Raw genomic sequence first — 19,941 nt, forward strand, 5'->3', positions numbered from 1 at the left:
TGGCTCTTCCTGCACACACAAAGCCTTGGCCTCATCCAGACTCCTCCTGGGTGATGTGTTGCAGCGTTTTCCATGGAGTGAAATTCCTTTTTCCTCATGTCCACTCGGGACCTCCCCAGCTGCACTTGGCATTAATTCTTTCTTTCTCATGCTCTTTTCTGCTATGACAAAAGGATCCACCATCTCTAAATCCTCCATTCAAGCCCTCTCAGGGCTGTCCTGTACTGTCTTCAGTCTCCACACCAGTGAGGCCACAGCTCCTTAGCCCCTCTCTAGTGTTCATGTGCTTGAGACCTTTCAAGCCCATCTTGGGAGATCTCTGGGCACTCACAGATGTTTTTGCAGATGAAAATGTCGTGCTCATAGTCTAAGGAAATCAAAGAGATACTTTTTACCAAGGGCTGTAGTGGCAGAACACGGGCAATGGCTTTGAACTGAAAGAACAGAGCCTTATATTGGATAATAGGAGGAAAGATTTAACAATCAGGGTGGCAAGAACTGGAAGAGGTTTCCAGAGAAGTGGATGTCCCATCCCTGCATTTGTCCAAGGACAGGGAGAGAGAGTAACCTGAATTAGTAAATGATGTCGCTGTGCATGTGCAGAGACTTGGACCAGATGACCTTTTATCTCCCTTCCAACCAAAAATCATTCTCTGATTCTTTTGAGTGTAAAGTCCCAAACTGCTTCTCCGAAGAATTTCCATGTTGAGGACATGAATTACCATGTTTTTGGAGAAACCCTTCTAAGCCCAAAAGGTAAAGAATCAATTCCAAGGAAGTTCCAAGGTATCTGTAGGAAACTTTAAGCAAGTGGGTCAATGGCAGAACCTCTCAGGGTGACCTTGCAACTGAGGATGGGGGATTCGGCCTCGGGCTCTGAGACTCATGATGGGCAGCCAGAAAGGGGATTTGGGGACTGGGCAAGACTTGTCCTGGGATGTCTAGGGAAGAGCCAAAGCAAGGGGAGGATCCCAGTGGTCACTGGAGGACCAAGCATGAGAAAACAAAGGGAAAAGAAACTGAAAAAGCTGGTCATGTTAAACAGGAGGCTGTTCAAGACACGTCCCTGGCTGTGCCCTGAAAGTGATCCCCACAGCCTGTCCCATTTTCTTAAGAACTCCATTGCCAAGAAGTTTCTGTGGGGAGGGACCTCTCTGCTCCTGGCACAGACTGTGGCCCAAGTTCCAGCCACTGCAGCAGGAGCCACAAATAGTCAGGTCTTGTGTTCTTTGGGGGGCCAGACTCTGCCCAGACTGGGGGGGGGGTGTGTGTTGGAAGCACAAAAGAGTGAAGCAAATGCAAAGCTAAACACCCAATGGAGCCTGACTTTGTCCCTAAGTGGGGGCTGAGAATTGGACCCAACATGTACAGGGACAGATGGAGGGGTTTGTCCCCCTGGCCCTGCCCAGAAGGGACACCTTTCAGGAAGGGTTGTGGCCTTGGCTGTGCTGAGGGTTGCCCCGGGCAATGCAGCTTGGGATTGCAGTGGCACTGTCAGGGCTCTGCAGAGCTCCTGGCAGTTCCTGCCTTTGTCCCCAGCAATGCCAGAGACCTGCAGGGGTTGCAGTCAATCCCTTGTGCTCTTTGGGACCCCGACTGGCTCTGCTGAATGTCAGCAGGCCTGGAGTTCCCAGACTGTTCCTGCATCCAGGGTCGGGCCTGCAGTGACGTTTGTGCAGCATTCAATTGGGGCAGTGGCAGGATGGCCATGGATCCATTCCTGCACAAACACAATGGGGCTCCATCCCAGGCAGGGAGAGAATGGGCCCACAAATGTTGGAAGGATAAGAAGCAGGGAGTTTTGTCACTGTGGAACCCCATGGAACCAAAGGAACCCTGGGACATGGCAGAACCTCATGGAATAAAGGGGACATTTTGACTCTGTGGAATCTGATAGAACCAAAGAGACTCTGGAACACAGCAGGGCTTAGTGGAAACAAAGGAACCTTCTGAGGACAAAGGGACCCTGGACACTGCCAAAAGTCAGGGAGACAAGGGAACCCCAGGACACTGTGGAATCTCCTGGAATCCAGGGGCCATTGGAATACACTGGGGCCTCCTGGAACCAAAGGGAACATGGGACACTGTGGAACCTCATGGAATCAAAAGGACCCCGGGACTCTGTGAAATGTCAGGGAATCAAGGGGCCAGTGTGACATCCCAGAACCTTTGGGAACCAAAGGTAACCAACGGGACATTGCAGAATCTCATGGAATCAAGGGTCCATTGTGACCTTGTGGAACCTCACAGAATCCAGGGGCCATTCTGATTCTGCAAGGCCTTCTGGAGTCAAAGGGACCATTGTGACACTGGGGAACGTCATGGAATCAAGGGTCCATTGTGACACTGGGCAAAATGATGGAATCAGTGGGCCATTGTCACACTGCAGGGCCTGATGGAGCCCAAGAACACTGGGAAACAGTGCAACCTCATGGAATCAAGGAGCCATTGTCCCACTGTGGAGCCTCAAGGAATAAGGGATCCAATCTTTGCCTCAGATTTTTTAACAAATTAAATTTAAGGAATTACAGAATTGTGATTGAACCACTTTTGTCCCACAGTTTTTAATGATTGGCCAAATGGGAATATTTCTATAAAATGAATCATTTATTTTTACAAATAATCAGACAAAAGATCTTATTCGGAATTATTTACTACACAGTATAAAGGCTAAAACTACTAGTAGTACAGTATAGGATAGGATAGTGTACTATATTGAAGCAATTATTGAAACAATTATATTAAAGCTAGCCAAAAGAAACAATTATTACATAGAGATCTGATGGAACTCACCCAGACAAACAGTCGTGGGGAGATTTCTTTTGCTCAACCTTGAGGAGTGTCCTTGGAGGGCATCCCCACCCAAGGCAGGAATCTCCACACATCTACCCCAAGAAGGGCTGTGTTAGAAGAACCTGCCTGGATGAAAGGGGACTGGACTTCTCTAGTAGGAAGGGATTGACTGCTCCTCACAAATGGACAGGCCAGTGAGCAGCTTCTCTGTCCCATCCAACTTCCAAAAGCAGGATGTGTGTTTGGAGTTGGGTGAACCAGGCTGGTTTGAGCATCATTCAACACCATTCCCAGGGTGCCACCAGTAACTCTCAGATCTCACAGACAGCTTGCATGAGAGCTGGCACTGTTGGCATTGTCTGAGGGGATGATGGCTGAACTAGAGATGTGGGCTGGCCTGGCAGATTGATCCCAGCACACTCCCCAAACCCACCAAGGCAAGCTCTACGTGCTGACCATGGTGGACACAACCCCTGGATGGCAGGAGACACCCCCTGTGCCTCCCACCACTGCCCACAACACCATCCTGGGCCTGGAAAAGCAAGTCCTGTGGAGACACGGCCCTCCAGAAACACTGGGGTTGGACAGCAGGACTCTTTTCCAAAACAACCTTGTGCACACCTGGACCAGAGAGCTCAGCATGGAGTGAATGGATCCTATTCCCTGTCAGGCACCAGCCTCTGGGAAAGTTGAATGGTAGAGTGGACTGTTCAAAACCACCTGGAAAGCAATGGGCAGTGGGACCTTCAAACCTCGGTATCTGCATTCAGCAAAAGCCACCCAGTTAGTTAATCCTGTAAGCTCAAGAGATAAAACTCCAGGCCAATTCAGTGTCTAAGATCAGCTCAAAAGAGCAGGTCCTTTAATCAGGCCCACAGGCCCAGGGGAACACACACGACGCGCCCTCCCAGGCAATGGTTCTACAGTTTTAGAAGATGGTTCCTCCAATGCCAGAACTCTCCACCCCCCAGTTCTGCCCAGTTCTGCCCCCTGACAGGCCCTTGGGGAATTGGGTTTGGGGTCTTTGGGACCCCTTCTTCCTCATCTTTGTCTTTACAGCACATGCAGTCCTTGGAGCGCCTCCAGAGTTCTGGGCTTGAAGGTTGCTTTGTCTGTTGTGGGATCTTGTTGTCCAGGCCTAGGGTGTGATGTTGTTCAATAGAGGTGTTTTTCTACAATTCTACCTTGAAAAGAGGTCTAAACATGCTAAAGGAATTTAGAAAGTTTGATAACAAATGGGGTAATAGGGTTGGGTCTTCTGTGTAAACTACTATGCTAATGGGTGGCATATGATACAGCTACATTAACATCTACATTTAGTGCACAACTACTTTTAAAATATAAAAAAAGCAAAAATATCCAGAAAGCTTTAAGGCATCACACAAACCTAGTTAGGTAACTCTACCAGTTGAACTGGTCCTGCCCAAAAAGAACCTCTACGTACCATAGAAGGGGAGAAACTCCCTGTGGTCCATATGAGGAATATGTTGGGGAGGACAGTTTGGATTAGTCCTGCCTTAAGCAAAGGCAAACCCACCCATGGGATTGTTTCTGCTCAAGGACTTGGGTGCACTTGGTGGATGATGCAGAGGGATGGGGAAACACTCTGTGTACCTCAAGGGGATTTGATCTTTGGGTCAGAACAGTCCGTGAGGTTGAATTGTAGAATATTGTTTGCCCAATGATGCTCCCACTGTGTGCCAGAAATCCCACAAACAGTGAGGTGTTTCCTTATGTACATTTTTTTATTTTCTATGCTTTTGATGTTTTCTTAAAAAAAAAAAGTCCTGTTTCCATTCCCTCCTTCTTCAGTAGCCCCCATCTTGTGTGTCCCAGAGATTTAGTCTAACTGGGGACTCTCATATTGGTTTTGAGTGACATAAATGAACCTGCAATAAACTTTTGTGTGAAATTCCTTTCCTGAGCAGAGCAGGACTGATCAGGAAATGAGAACAGTTTTCTGGTTGTCCCAGCTTAGGGACTGGCCCTGTGCCTGGAGCTGGAAGAGCTGAGACTATCTACTGTGCAAACTGGACTTCAGTGGAGGCAGTGTGGACTTAATACATAGCAGGTTTTTGGGTTTTTATTGAGCTGTGCCTTCCTTTGGTTTTGTTTGCTGGCAATAAATGAACATCCCTCTGTGTCTCAGGCAGCTCTTTCTCCAAGCCAAGCAGGTGGGAGTTGGTGCCAAGGAGCTGAAACCTGCAGATCCAGCCTTGAGTGGAGGGAGCTCAGATTTGCCCAAGGCTGCTTTGAGTGCCAGGGGTTTGATGAGGGAATGGTGGGGTGGGGATAGGGATAAAGTCTGATGGATTGTCAGACATAAATGGTGTTGATTTTCTTGTCTATTCAGACTGAATTGGGACGTGCCTGGGATAAATATCAACTGGGGATTGTTGATGTCAATGTATAAACAGGAAAAAAGTAAACAGGTCACAAAAAAGGAAATATTTTCTCATTGCTTCTTTAATACAATATATTCACTTTGAATGCACTTCTGAGATTCTGAGATCTAATTAACCAGAAAAGAAATGAAGACTTACAAGTAAATTATCTCCAAAGGGCTTGTCTGGTTAAGATGCCAAAACTGAAAAGAGCGTGTGGAGGAATGAGCAGACAAGGAGACCATCCCTGGGGCTGGGAAAGCAGGAACTCAGAGTCACTGGTTCCAGGTGGCAAATGGACTGTGGGATGTGGCTGTGAAATCTGTCTAAGAAACCACAAAAGAAAGGGAGACTTAAAAGTAAATTATTCCCAGAGTTTTGCCTCCTTAAGATGTTTTGAGTGTCAATGAGCCCACTGGCACTCAATTCCTGACTGAGTATCTGAAGACTGAACAAGCCTCTAGAGAGGTAAAATTCATTAGAAAACCTCCAAGTTGCTGAGGATGTCAGCGAGCCCCACTGAGGCCATCACTGAAAAGAGACCGCGGAGGGAATGAGCAGACAAGGAGACCATCCCTGGGGCTGGGGAAGCAGGAACTCAGAGTCACTGGTTGCAGGTGGCAAATGGACTGTGGGATGTTTCTGGGAGAGCCCCTAAAGGGTGTGCTGGTTTCAGGAGGAGTACAGTTAAATTTCTTCCCCGTGGCTGGTGCAGGGCTGTGTTTTGGTTTGTGCTGAACACAGGGTTGTTAATCACAGTATGACAGAATAGGCTGAGTTGGAAGGGACCCACAAGGATCATCCAGTCCAACCCTTAGCCCTGCACAGGACCATCCCCAAGGGTCACACCATGAGCCTGAGAGGATCATCCGAACACTTCTTGAGCTCTGTCAGCCTTGGTGCTGTGCCCACTGCCCTGGGGAGCCTGGTCAGTGCCCAACCACCCTCTGGGGGAAAAATCTTTTTCTAAAATCCAACTTAACCCTCCCCTGACACAACTCCAGGCCATTCCCTCAGACCTGTCCCTGGTCCCCACAGAGCAGAGTTCAGGGCCTGCCCCTCCCCTGCCCCTGCCCAGGACGTTGGACCTGCAGTGAGGTCTCCCCTTAGTCTCCTCTTCTCCAGCTGAACACACCAAGTGCCCTCAGTGTCCTCACACACCTTCCCCCCAGGGCCCTTCCCCATCTTCCTTGCCCTCCTTTGGACACTCTTTAATGGCTCAATCTCTCCCTTCCATTGTGTCCCCCCAAACTGCCCCAATGGTGCAGGTGAGGCCGCCCCAGGGCAGAGCAGAGCGGGACAATCCCCTCCCTGGCCCGGCCGGCCATGCTGGGCCTGATGCCCCCAGGACAGGCTTGGCCCTCCTGGCTGCCAGGGCACTGCTGACTCAGGGCCAACTGGCCACCCACCAGCACCCCCAGGGCCCTTTCCCAGCACTGCTTTCCAGCCTCTCCTTCCCAGTCTGTCCGTCCAGGCGGGGTTGCCCCATCCCAGGGCAGAATCCGGCACTTCCCCCTGGTGAAGTTCTCAGGGCTCCTAAAGAGCCGGGAGGTCACGGGATGTCAAAGAGCCCCACGGAGCTCAAGGGACCCTTGGGACACTGTGGAACCTCATGGAATCAAGGGGCCTTTGTGACATGTGGGGCCTCATGGAACAAAAGGAATCCTGGGCACCTGCAGAGACACATGGAAGCAAGTGGTCACTGGGACATGCGGGGCCTCATGGAGTCAGGGGAGCCCTGGGACACTGTGGAACCTCACTGAATCCAGAGGCCATTGTAACACAGCAGGGCCTCTTTAAACCAAAGGGGTTTGTGCTGGGCTGTCACAGGCCAGGGCAGGGGCAGCTGGAGAGTCCCTGGCCCAGCCTTGAGTCACGGGCTGAGCCATCAGCTCCTGCTGAGAGAAGGGACCTCACAGGCCCTTCTGAAGGAGTTAATAGTGGATCTATTGGCTCTCAGGATGAAGATATTGACTGGGGAAGCTTTCAGGTGTATCCTTGATGATAAGGAATTCAGTACACGGCCCTAATGGAGAAACAAAGGCAGACTGTAAAGTTGGTAGGCCTAGGATTTGGGAACTGCAATAAGGCCTTGAGCTTTGCCAAATGTATCACCAATAGATCCTAGCCAATGAAAATGCTGTTGCTTGCTTACCTAAAATAAGGTTACTGCTTGCTGCTAGCAAGGGGTATAAAAAGACAGATGAGAAAATAAAGAGAGACATCTTTTCTGCACACAACCAGACTCTTTGTGTCTTTATCGACCGTCACGACTCTTCACCGACAGTTTTGTTGTTGCTGGGCAGCACTTGCACAGCTCCAAGGCCTTTCCTGCCCCTGGTACAGCCACGCTGGGGAGGGAGCTGGGGGGGCGTGGGAGGGTGGGAGGAGACACACCTGGACCAGGTGACCCCCCTGACCCAAGGGCTGCTCCAGACCATGGACATCACACTCAGGGTGTGTAGGGGGGAACTTTGGAGTGATGGTGTTTGTCTGCCCAGGTCACCGTTACTCGGGACGGGGCCCCGCTCTCCTGGAGGTGCTGAACACCTGCCTGTCCATGGGAAGCTGGGAATGAATTCCTGGGTTGGCCTTGTGTGTGTGCACGTCTTTGACTCAACCCAGGGGTTTTGTCACTTCTACCCTTCTGATTCTCTCCCCCATCCCTGTGGTGGGGAGGGAGTGAGCGACTGTGAAGTGCTGAGTTTCTGGCTGACATTGCTCAGCCTTGACAGATGGAAAGTCCACAGGTCTCTGGGACCCTGTTCTGGTGCTGAACTGTCCCCTTGGTGAGAGATCTGGGAGACTGTCCAAGATCTGAATCACTCACCTTTACATGGTGAGGGGTGATCCCACTGGAAGTAAACCAGGCTTCTCTCTTCCAGGGAATCCAGTGGCTCTGATGCATCCAGGGGGCATTTTAGCAGGACAGGGAAGCAATGGTTTATGCAAAAATAACCAGGGTTCCTAACTGTGCTAAAAGACAGGTTAATGCAAGCAGTGCCAGTGTGTCCTGCAGTTTTCAGTCATCTGGAGAAGAAAGTGGTTCAAAGAGGGTGATCTCCCCACGGTACCTGATTTTCCTGAACAGGTCAGGTTTTTATAACTTCTGAAAGAGTCACGGATCATTCAACATTCCCAACCTTGCTGCTCTGTCCCTGGGATTCCTGAGCCCGTACAACACCCATTGAGAAGTCTTCTTAAACTCGGAGGTGTCACTGATGACAACAGCAGGTCAGAAAACATCAAGTATCCAATTAGCCAAGGGACAAGCACAGGGCATTTTTTCAAGAGAAAAAACTGAATTCACACAAACATGTCATCCTAATACTTTTCATGTTTTCCCACAGTATTTGTGCCATTTTCCTGTGAGTTTTATCTGTCTCATAGAGGTTTTCATTCAAAATTTCCAAGATCCAATTAAAGTTTGCATGAGAGAAAAGTCACTATGATTGTTTTCTAATCTACCAACTTCATAACATAAATATACAGAAAAATTAAATATTCTCATTTAAAACCCAAACAAATCATTGAGATACCCACATTTATTTTAATTTAATGCTTTAACTCAAAGCAACCATTCCCATGCAGATTCTCCACATACCAGCAATCCCTCCTTGTTCCCAAATGTTGTCAAAGACGCAGCCTCCTCTTTTTAACTCTCAGGTGTCTCCGTGCTCCAAAGATCTCGGGTGGAGCCCAGGACAGGCCAGTTTTGCTGCCAGGAACCTGCCAGAGCCCTTCTTAGGTGGTGCCAATCTCACAGGCAGCGTTTCCCAAAGCTGGAGGAAGCCTGAAAAGGAAGGAAACTTCCCCAAAGCCAAGCCAGGCTTTTCTCAGCATCTGAGCTGCTGCCCAGAGCCTTTGCCTCCCTGCACCCACGGCCTCCAAGGGTCTGCTGGAGAGTCCCTGGGGAGGCTTTGTCAGGAATGGCCCTCGGGGGGCTCCTTAAGGCTTCAAGGGACTGCAGGATTTTCAGAGCAATTTGGGTTTTTCTTTTGATTTTGCATTTCTGAGAGGTTTGTGCAACCACGGCCTCCAGTTCTCTGCTGTAACGAGTCCCGTGAGAGCCTCAGACAGTGACAACCCTCAGGGGGGCTCGTTAATGCTTCAAGGCACTCGGGGTTTATTGAGGTACTTTTTTTGACACTGAGCCTCTGAGAGGTTTGTTCAGTCATGGCCTCCAATGACCTGCTCTAATTAGTCCCCTGAGAGACTCTGTCAGTTGGGACACCCAGTGGGGCTCGTTAATGCTTCAGGGACTGCAGGGTTTTCACAGGACTTTGTGTTCTGCTTTCCACACTGAGTGTCTGAGAGGTCTGTGCAATCCTCTGCAGTTACCTGCTCTAATGAGTCCCTTGAGAGGCTTTGTCAGTTGTGACACTCTGGGGGGCTCATCAATTCTTTGAAGTAGTTCAGTTTTTAAGGGCACTTTGGCTTTTGCTTTTGACACAAAGTCTGTGACAGATTTGTGCAACCATGGCCTGCAGTGATGTCCTTCAAGGAGTCCTTGAGGAGCCTGGATTGGGAATGGCCCTCAGTGGGACCCATTAATGCTTTGAGATACTTTGAGTTTCTCTTCTGACTTGGACTCATGGAAAGGTTTGTGCAATCTCCTCTCAGAGGAGAACCTCACCTGAGGTTCAAGGACTCGGCACCAAGTGCACTGTGGGGACCACGGGGCTCCTTAAAATCCATCAAGTGCTAAGAAACCACAGCTCTGCCTTGATTCTCCTCTAGTCTAGTGCAGTTAATTAGGAAGTTTTCTTAAAACGCAGAAATACTTCAAAGAGGTTCTAATAAACATGCATTCCTATTTTCAAGGGTGTAGTTTATTATTTTTCTCCTTTGAGAAGAGTTGATTGCAGCTTTCTCTGATTGATATGGATCCAGGGTCTCTCCTAAGGAGGTTTGGACTGGTTGGAGCTTTCCCTTGAGGTCTGACACAGTGTGGACAACCTTGCTCCACATTTCCCAACCCCATCCTGTCTCTGCTCAGTCTCCTGGGTCCTGCTTTGCTCACAGAACTGGCTGCACACAGTAAAGAGGGTTTTTTCTTCTTTTTTTGCAGCAATCTGGAGCCCATAAGGTTCACCTTTGGTAACAGACCCTCCTCAGCTGTGAGCCAAGTCCCCGCTGCCACCAGTGAGGTTCAGCTCCCCCAAGGCAAAACCGTGCCAGAAATGTTTTAGACACCCAGGAAGTGAAATAATAAACAGGAATAAAGAGTTGGTACTGGGGGGACACTTGGGGATCCTGAGGGGCACTTATGGGGCAGTTTTGGGGGGACATTTAGGGGACACTTGGGCATCCAGGGGGCGCTTTGAGGTCGGGGTCCGCGCCGGGGCTGGATGCCTGAAGAATGGACACACAAACCTGGAACCATTGGATCTCCTGGATCATTGAAGTGCCTCTAACGGAAGGTGCAGAGCCTACCTGCCCCTCCTGAGCACCAGCTCCATCTCCTGCTCCTGCCCAGCAGCTTTCCAGAAATCCAGGGCTGGGTGTGGATTGAACACTATGGCAAGGGGCAGGATAAAGGTGCTTGGCTTCCACCCTTGATGTCTCAGTGTTTGTGATCTTGGGAATCCTCACGAGCCTGAAACAATGGCAGATTAGCTGTTCTCATAAGATGTGTACCTGGAGATTTTTTTTTGATCTGTGTTTAAGTCTTCCTTGAAAATACAACTGATAGAGAACAATGGAAAAAAAAAAAAAAAGGGGGTGGAAAAGAAAAAAAGCAAATACAAAGACAAAAAGGGAGAAAAAAGAGAAAAAAGAGAAAAAAAGAGAAAAAAAAGACAGAAAAAACAGGAAAAATGGGACAAATAATTAAAAAAAGAAAAAAAGAAAAAGGGGAAAAAAGAAAAAGAGAAAGAAAAAAGGGGGAAAAATAAAGCAGAAAATAAAGAAAGAAAAAAAGAAAGAAGAGAAAAAAAGAAAAGACAGAAAAAGAAGAAAACCGAAAAACGTATTATCCTCACTCCGCACGTGCAAATGGCCGCTGTGACCCGCCGCAAGGACTACAACTCCCGTGGTGCCCCGCGCAGTGCGCAGGCGCGGCGGTGGGCGTGCGGGGGCGTGGCCGCGCGCTGATTGGCTGCGGCGGTGTTCTCTAAAGGCGGTGCGCGCGCAGAGCGCCGTGTCGACTTCCGGGAATCGTTGATGGCGGCGGGGCCCGCATTGTGCTGTGAGAGCTGGGGGGGTGCGGGAGAGCGGGGTCTGGGGATCCCCTCGGGGGCTGCGGGGAGCGCGGCTGTGGGTGGAAAGGCTGGAGGGCTCGGGAGGGTTTGGCGGGGGGGCTCGGGGGTTCCCGAGGGTCAGAGCGCGGGGCCTTGGAACCCTCTCGGGGGCCGCGGGGCCCGGGGGCCTCCCAAGAACCCGGATGTTCGATTCGATTCCGAGAAAGTCCCTCGGGGAAAAAAATCAAAACCACCCAACGAAAAAAAAGAACCCTAAAAAAGGGAAAAGTGAGAGAAAGGTGAAGGAAAAACTGCAAGGGCCAGGATGATTTTATTGCTTTGCTTCAGTTTTTCCTTGGTCTCCTCCTTCTCAGATTCTTTGCTCCCTTCCTTTAATAATAATAATATAATAATGGCCAGTCTTCGCGAGCGAAGATTTTGGGAAAGGTCATTAACCCTTCCAGCCTGCGCAGTGGATTTTTTAGGTGAGACACAGCGTGCGCTGAACTGAGCCCACCCTTTAGTCCTGAGGTTCATCTGCTGGGGCCGAGCAAAGCTTGGACAGTGACAGTGAGGTCCCCAGGATGTAGGTTTGTTTTAGAGTGACCTTCTCTTAGGTGGATTGCCTACCAAGGCTGACGAGCTCCACCTGCCCAGGGGGCCGGGAATCGAACCCGGGTCGCAGTGGTGAGAGTCAGGCACTCTAACCACTAGACCACCAGAGGCCCTTCCTTTACAGAAAGCTGTTCTGCTGTTCTGTGGCTTTGGGGTCCCTGAGGGGGTTTTGTGGTCCCTTGGGGGCTTTTAGGGGTCCCTGAGAAGGTTTTGGGGGGTCTGCGAGGGGGTTTGGTGTCCTGAGGGGACTTAGGGTGGATGTTGAAGGTTCTTGAAGGGGTTTGGGAATCCCTGAGGGAGTTTTGGAGTCTCCGAGGAAATTGGGAGGTCCTGGGGGTCTTTGAAGCAGTTTTGGGAGTTTCTAGGGGGATTTTGGGAGTCCCAGAAAGTTTTGAGGGCCCCTGAAGAGGTTTTTGGGTCCCTGAAAGGGCTTGGGGGGTCCCAGGTGGGTTTTGCAGGTTACTGAGAGGGTTTAGAGGTCTGAGGAGGGGGGTTTTGATGTCTCTGAAGGGAATTGGGGTGTCCTTGATGAGGTTTTGATGAGTCCAGGGGTGGATTTCTGAGGGGCTTTCAGGAGTTTTGAGTCTCAGGACTCACCTGTTTGTGGTGCTGCCCCTCCTCTTTCCCCCCAGACATCATTAACCCCCCCAAATGTCTCCTAACCCCCCTTTTCCCTTTAATCCCCTTCCCTCACAGATCTCTTTTAACCCCCCAAGACCTCTTTTAACTCCCCTAAATGTACCCAAAGCCCCCAAAAAACCCCCAAATCCCCATCCAACCCCCCCAGATCTCCCACAGCCCCCCCCTCAAATCCCTTCCAACCCCCCCAAAGAGGGATCACCCACACCCTGGGACAGGAACACAGTGGGCTGTACTGGGGGCACTGGGCTGTACTGGGAGGGCACTGGGGGGGGCTCAGGTGTCCCCGAAAACGTGGCCCAGCTCCAGGAGAGATCTGGGGAGCAGTGAGGGGATACTGGACTGTCCAGGTCTGTGCTGGTCTGTCCTGGTCTGTCCTGGTCTGTACCCCCAATCCCCAAAGCCCCTCCCCAGCTCCCCCAGGACCCTCCCAGACCCCAAAGCCCCCCAGGCCCCCCAGGCCCCTGACTTGGTCCTGCTGCCCCTTGAGCATCTGCAGCTGCTGCAGAACCAGGCATTTCATCAGCAAATGTGCAGGTGACACCAAGCTGGGGGTGTGTTGATGTGCTGGAAGGCAGGAGGGCTCTGGAGCACAAGTGGTGTGAGGAGAGGCTGAGGGAGCTGGGGGTGTTGAGGCTGGAGAAGAGGAGGCTCAGGGGAGACCTCCTGACTCTCTGCAAGTCCCTGCTAGGAGGGTGTAGCCAGGTGGGGGTGGGGCTGTTCTGCCAGGAAGCAGCAGTAGGACAAGAGGGCTGGGTCTGGATCTGTGCCAGGGGAGGTTTAGGTTGGATATTGGGAAGGAATTTTTTGCTGAGAGAGTAATGAGGCCTTGGAATGGGCTGGGCAGGGAGGGGGTGGAGTCCCCGTCCCTGGAGGTGTTGAAGGTGAGAGTGGATGTGGCCTCAGTGCCATGGTCTGGGAAGCACGGCGGGGTTGGATCCAGGGTTGGACTTGATGATCTCAGAGGTCTTTTCCAACGTGGCTCATTCTGTGATTCCCTGATTGCCATTCCTGTGGCAGCACATGCTTGAGGCTCCATCCCCAGGGGGATAGAGATGTCTGTCCATATCTATCTGCAAGGTTAGTCTGTAAATGTGTGGTGTCAGAAAAGCAGGCTGACTTCTGGGCTGGTTGTAGAAGGGGAAAGAAGCCCCCAGCCCAGTGCAAGCAGGCAGCCCTCAGCTTGCACATGATGTCCCCTCCCTGCAGGTTCCTGTCCTTGAGCCCAGGCCCTGAGGTGAGGCTGAGAAGTGGCGCGGAGGTGAGCCCAGAGCTGTCCCTGAGGTGAGGCTGAGAATAAGTGCAAGGCAGAGGTGCTGCTGAGGAAGGAGAGCCCCGTGGTGGGGAAGGCACAAAGCTGTGTGTGCCCATCCCCGAGCAGGTGCTGTGTCCATCCCCTGTGTGCCAGGTGAGCTGGGGCTTTGCTGCAGAGCTGCGGGCGCTGATTTGAGCGGCTGCAAGTGCTGAGATGGTGGGCACCCAGGAACACCAACTGTACCTGGCCACGGAGCCTGCAAGGAGGAGCAGAGACAGCCCTGGCAGTGTGGGGGGCCAGGTTGTCCCTGTGCCTTCCCCTGCAGGCCCTGTCTGTCCCTGCTGGGCCCCTGTCCATCCCCATCAGGTCCCTGCCCGTCCCCCCGGGCTGAGCTCCCCCCAGGAAGTGTCGTGGAGCTGAAGCTGCTGCCATCCCCCCCCTGCAGCCGCTGCCCCAGGCAAGGGAGCAGCAAAGGCAGGGCCAGGAGCAGAGGCAGCAGCAGGGGAGCCCTGGGGGGGCCGGGAAGCTCTTGTGTGGGGCAGGAAAGAGGCGCTGGGCACGAGGCCGGGGCTGTGCTGAGCAGGCCCAGCCCTCACATCCCCCCAGCCAACACCGGCTGCCCGGGGGCTTGGGAGGGACCCCCAGCCCGTGTGCCCCACACTGAGCTGGCAGAGAGAGAGCCAAGGGACAGGGATGTGGGCAGGGCCCCGGGTGAGGGACAGGCAGGGCCATTGCAGGGCCATGGTGAGGGCACAGCCTGTGGCAGCAGAGCTGCCCAGGGCCGGGGGCAGCCGGGGGTGTTGGGACCAGCCAGTGCTGGGGCCGAGCAGAGCACGAGGCCTCTTGCAGAGCCCTGGAGCAGCCTCCCACTTGCCAGCCCCGCCCTGGTGGGGTGACTCTGTCCCCTCCCTACAGGACACTGCCCCAGAAATCTTTGTGGTGACCTTTTGTGTCTATTCCTGTTTTCTGATCCATCCTGGGGACCCAAGGGATCCTCTGCCATTCCATCCATGCAGCAGGAGTCACCCTCCTGCCCTTGACTCCCTGCAGAGGAACAAGGGCCCTCTCTCTGTTTGGGAGAAGCCAGATGCTGCCCCTGGGCCATCAGAAGTGGTGCTGAAGCCTCTTTCAGCCCAGCCCCAGGTGCAGTTTTCTCATCCCCTCACCAAGTGCCCGCTGCCCCAGCCAGCACTGACCAACCAGGGCGTTTGGCACACTTGGATTGGTGGTTTGGAGAAGGAGTCCCAGGCTGGCAGGGGGCCAGATAAGCTCCAGTAACAGCCCTGGTGAGTTTTAAATGAAACTACATTAATACAGCTTTTGATTAATATACAGCAACTCAATCAAGTGCTCATGAAATGATCTCATTCCCCTCATTCTCCTAATTAAACACTTTTCTTTTGACTGAATAGTCATATTCTGGAGTACTTTTTGGCTGAATCCTAACTTTTTGCAGTTTGGGAGGGTTCATCTTGCTATTTCTGAAGGGTTTTTTGCCTGAGTATCGATGGTTTGGGTTTTTCTGGGCTTAATCCTGGTGTTTTTGGAGGTTTTTATGGTCACAGGATGCCCGGTGAGTTCTAGAGATGGACTTGGGCAGGAGGAACCCCCAAGCCAACACACTCAGCCCTTGTTTTCCCCCCATCAGGATTTCTCCTTCCCAAAGCTTGGCCAGATGAAGGAGGCTGCGAGGAAGAGGAAGATGCCTTGGGCCCCCCAGGCAGGTGAGGAGGCAGTCAGTGTCCCTTTGGGCGGGTGTTGTGCTGGCTCTGTCAGCCGAGCATGGCCCCGGCTGCAGGACAACCCCGCTGGCGCCGCCGTCCTGCCGGGGCCGGAGTTGGGGGGATGTCCTTGGCCTTCCCTGTGGGCCGGAGGCAAATCCCCTCCCTGTCCTTCTTGCTTCCTGCCCCAGGCCCCGAGCTGAGGACGGAGAGCCCGGAGGACAAATCCCCCCGGCAGAGCCTGGTGGGAGAGGCCGTTTTGAAGGGCTCCCCGGCGCAGGAAGGCAGCGGGGAGGAAAAGGGCCGGAGATCCCCCCGCAGGAGGGGCTCCAAAGCCAGCCCAGGGTGCTCTGAGGAGGAAAGAGCCAGCCTGTGCCGGGAAGGCGGCCAGAGCTTGAGAGGGAGCTCTGAGCTGGTGGTGCCTGAGCAGCCTCCCAGCAGGGAGAAGCCCTTCAGGTGCTTGGAATGTGGGAAGAGCTTCAGGAAGAGCTCCAGCCTCTTCACTCACCAGCACTGGGGAACGGCCCTACTCATGTGGGGAATGTGGGAAGAGCTTCAACTGCAACTCCATCCTGATCCAACATCAGCGCATCCACACTGGGGAACGGCCCTACACGTGTGGGGAATGTGGGAAGAGATTCAGGCAGAGCTCCTCCCTCGTGAAGCACCAGCACATCCACACTGGGCAGAAGCCCTACAAGTGTGGGGAATGTGGGCAGAGCTTTAGGCAGAGCTTTGAAATGATCCTACACCAGCGCATCCACACTGGGGAACGGCCGTACATGTGTGGGGAATGTGGGAAGAGGTTTCAGACCAGCTCACATCTCAGGCATGAGCAGACACAGCACTCACCTTTCGTCAGCAGAAATGGCTCTAGGTTCTCATTCAGGCTCTCCTCATTATCCAGCACAAATTTGAGGATTGATGCCAGCTCAACCTGTGTCAGAGGAGCCATGGGGTCAGCAGCTCTGCTGCTGCTCACAGGAAGCAACCACAGCAGACTTGGGGCAGCAGGCAGCTCCCTTGCCTACCCATGCTGGTGCCCACACTTGCTGCCACAAGCCTTTGACAGACCAAAACCACCGGTGAGCACTGCAGTACCCACTCCACACTGTCTTTTAAGGGGACCCAGAATAGGAGGGCAGGTCTCAGAGCACCCCCTGAAAGCCACCGCTGCTCCTGCTGCACCCCAAGGGAGGGAACCCCAGAGGGATTACCTGGGTCTTGTAGTCAAACTCATGCCAGTCCCCAGGGCTCTTGCAGCTCATAGAGGTGTGATACAGGAGCAGCACAGCCACCTGAGCAAGGCAGGGAAAGTGTCACTGACCCCACGCCAGTCATCAGCACCTTGGTGCCAGCCAGGACTAAAGCATGGCACACAGTAACCTTGGCCAGAGCCAGCTCCTCTCCATCCACCAGCTTCTGTGCAGAGACCAGGTTCTCTGCAGCCCATTTGTGCCTGCAGTGCTCTGCAACAAGAAGCAGGATTCCCTCTGCCCGGAGTGCGGGAAGAGCTTCAACCAGAACTCCTACCTCATCAGGCACCAGCACATCCACACCGGGGAGAGGCCCTACAAGTGTGGGGAGTGTGGGAAGAGCTTCACCGAGAGCTCTAAGATGACCAGACACCAATGGACCCACCGGCAAGGGAAGCCCTCGAGTGCCCCGACTGCAGGAAGAACTTTCACCACTGCTTCCACCCCAAATGAACCCCCTGATGGGGAGGCAACCCCTGGAGTCCAGTGACTGTCAGTCCATCCCTTTTGACCACAAAGGGCCAGTCCCCTTTCCCAGGGGCAGGTTCTGCCAACAGAACCCTTCCTGGGGGGTGTGTGGAGATTCCTGCCTTGGCTGGGGACCCCCCAAGGTCACTGCTGGAGGTTGAGAGCAGAGATCTCCCCACGAGCGTTGGTCTGGGGGAGTTCCATCCATCTCTAATTAAGAATTCTTGCTTTAGTGCCAGCTTGAGTAGAATTGCTTCTACAATTGCTTTAGTGTAGAGCACTGTCCTCTCTTCTCCTGTACTCCTGGTAGTTTTAGTGTTTCTCTTGTGCAGTAAATAATTGTGATGAAGATCTTTTGTCTGATCATTTGTAACCCTAAATAATTAATTTCTATCAACAGATCTGATTTGCCATCCTTTAAATCTGGGGGACAGAAGTGCTTCAGTCACAGCTCTGTAATTCCTCTAAACTGAAAGTGTTGGCATAATCCAAGGCTGGGATTGGATCCAGCAGCCCCCAGCACCCCACAGGAAGTTGGGAGCTCCGGGGGGCCACCCCCCTTTGTGAACCCCAGTGTGTCCAAAGACCCCCATGGGACTGTTTGACCTGCCAGACCACCCCCCCTTTTCCACCCTTCTCCCTGTTCTTCCCAATTTCCCACTGTCCCCTCAATCTCCAATATCCCCCCAATCAGTTTTGGGGTCCCAACCCCCAGTTTTTGCCCCCTCTCCTGTGGGTGCTGAAGGAGAAAATGAGGCTGCACACACAGAGTTCCATTGTGGGACTTGTCCACCCATCTTTCCAGTGTCCCCCTTTCCTTGGGGTTCCTTTGGAAACAGCGCCTGGGCTTTGTCTTTTAGTCCACTGGAATTCCCAGCATGGCCCCAAAGCAGTGCCCTGATCCCACACATTCCCCTCCCCTCATGTGCTGGCTGTGTTCAGCCACCACAGAAAAACACAGGCTGCCCTGCAGAGCGTTCCAAGTGGTTTCCACTTTGGCAAACAGCCCTCTCTGGATGGAAAACACCAGTCAAGGCCAAAACACTCCTGGTTGATCCTGATTAAGTGAACGCAGCTGCTGCTGCCTTAACTTGTTCCCACAGAAATTCTCAGGGTTCCTTTGCTTCCAGGAGGCCCCACATGTCCCAATGGCCCCTGGATTCCATGAGCTTCCAGAGTCTCCAAAGGTTCCTGTAGTTCCATGAGGCCCTGCAGTCCCCAAATGCCCTTTGGATTCCAGGAGATTTCCCATTGTCCCAGGGTCCCTTGTGCTTCAGAAGCAGCTGCAGTGGGACAGTGGCCCTTTGGTTCCGTGAGCTCTGCAGTGTTCCAGGAATCCTTGGGTTCCAGGAGAGCCTGCAGTTTCACAAGGACCACTTGAATGCAGGAGGTTCTGCAGGGTCCCAATGGCCCCTGGATTCTGGGAGGTTCAGAAATATCTCTGGGCTCCCTTGGTTCCAGGAGGACACGCATGTCAGCAGGAACCCTTGGTTGCAGGAGGTTTGACAGTGTCCCAGAATTCCTTTGATTTCATGAGGCCCTGGATTGTCCCAATGGACTCCTGATTCCATCAGCCCCCTCAATGTCACAATGCTCCCTTGGTTCCAGGAGTTTCTGCAGCATCCCAGGGTTCCTTTTGTTCCATGTGTGACACCTGCAGTGTCACAATGGGCCCTGAATTCCAGGAGTTTTCCCAGGGTGACAGTGCTGCCTTGATTCCATGAGATTGCCCAGTGTCCCAGGGCTCCAGAAGGCCCTGCAGTGTCACAGTGGTCCTTGGTTCCATGAGGTTACTCATTGCTTTATTTGCCTCAGTCTTTACCACCCAAAGCAGTTGTCCTCAGCATCCCCAGCTCCCAGGGCTGGCAGTTGGTGATGGGGAGCTGAGTGAAGCCCCCAGAATGCAGGAGGAAATGGTCAGTGACCTGCTCTGCCAGTGAGACCCCCCCAAGTGCCTGGGCCCACATGGGATGCAGCCAAGAGTCCTGAGAGAGCTGGAGAAAGAGCTGGCCAAGCCACTCTCACTCATTGCCCAGCAGTGCTGCACAACTGCACAAGTCCCAGCTGACTGGCAACAAGCAAATGGGATGCCCATCCCCAGGAAGGGCCAAAAGGAGCATCTGGGGAACTCCTGGCCTGTCCCACTGACCTCAGGACCAGGGAAGTCCATGCAGCAGATCCTCCTCAGTGCCATCCCATGGCACAGGCAGGACAACCAGGGGATCAGGCCCAGCCAGCGTGGGGTTGGGAAAGGCAGGTCCTGCCTGACCAACCTCATCTCCTTCTCTGACAAAGGACCCGCTCAGCAGCTGAGGGAAAGGCTGGGATGTGTCTCTGTGGAATTCCAGAAAGCCTTTGGCACCATCTCCCCCAGCATCTCCTGCACAAACTGGCTGCTCATGGCTTGCCTGGGGACCTGTTTGCTGGGTGACAAAGTGTCTGATGGCCCAGGGAGTGGTGGGGAATGGAAGGAAATCCAGGTGGGGCCGGTCACTAGTGGGGTTCCCAAGGGCTCAGGGTTGGGGCTGCTCCTGTTTAACATCGTTCTTGATGATCTGGGCCAGGGGATCGAGAGCCCCCTCAGTAAAGTCGTGGACAACACCAGGTTGGGTGTGAGTGTGGATGTGC

General features: G+C 52.9%; 1 long non-coding RNA gene across 1 annotated transcript; it reads right to left on the bottom strand.

Moving 5' to 3' along the window:
• Positions 1–16,442: 16,442 nt before the first annotated feature.
• On the bottom strand, positions 16,443–17,039 carry LOC135405654 (uncharacterized). Its single transcript, XR_010425909.1, has 3 exons — positions 16,976–17,039; positions 16,807–16,887; positions 16,443–16,526 (listed from the first exon to the last, which is right to left on the bottom strand). It is a non-coding gene; the product is annotated as an uncharacterized LOC135405654 (long non-coding RNA).
• Between the last annotated feature and the right edge of the window lie 2,902 nt (positions 17,040–19,941).

This window comes from Pseudopipra pipra, chromosome W (genome assembly GCF_036250125.1).
Source record: "Pseudopipra pipra isolate bDixPip1 chromosome W, bDixPip1.hap1, whole genome shotgun sequence".
In the NCBI taxonomy this organism is placed as follows: domain Eukaryota; kingdom Metazoa; phylum Chordata; class Aves; order Passeriformes; family Pipridae; genus Pseudopipra; species Pseudopipra pipra.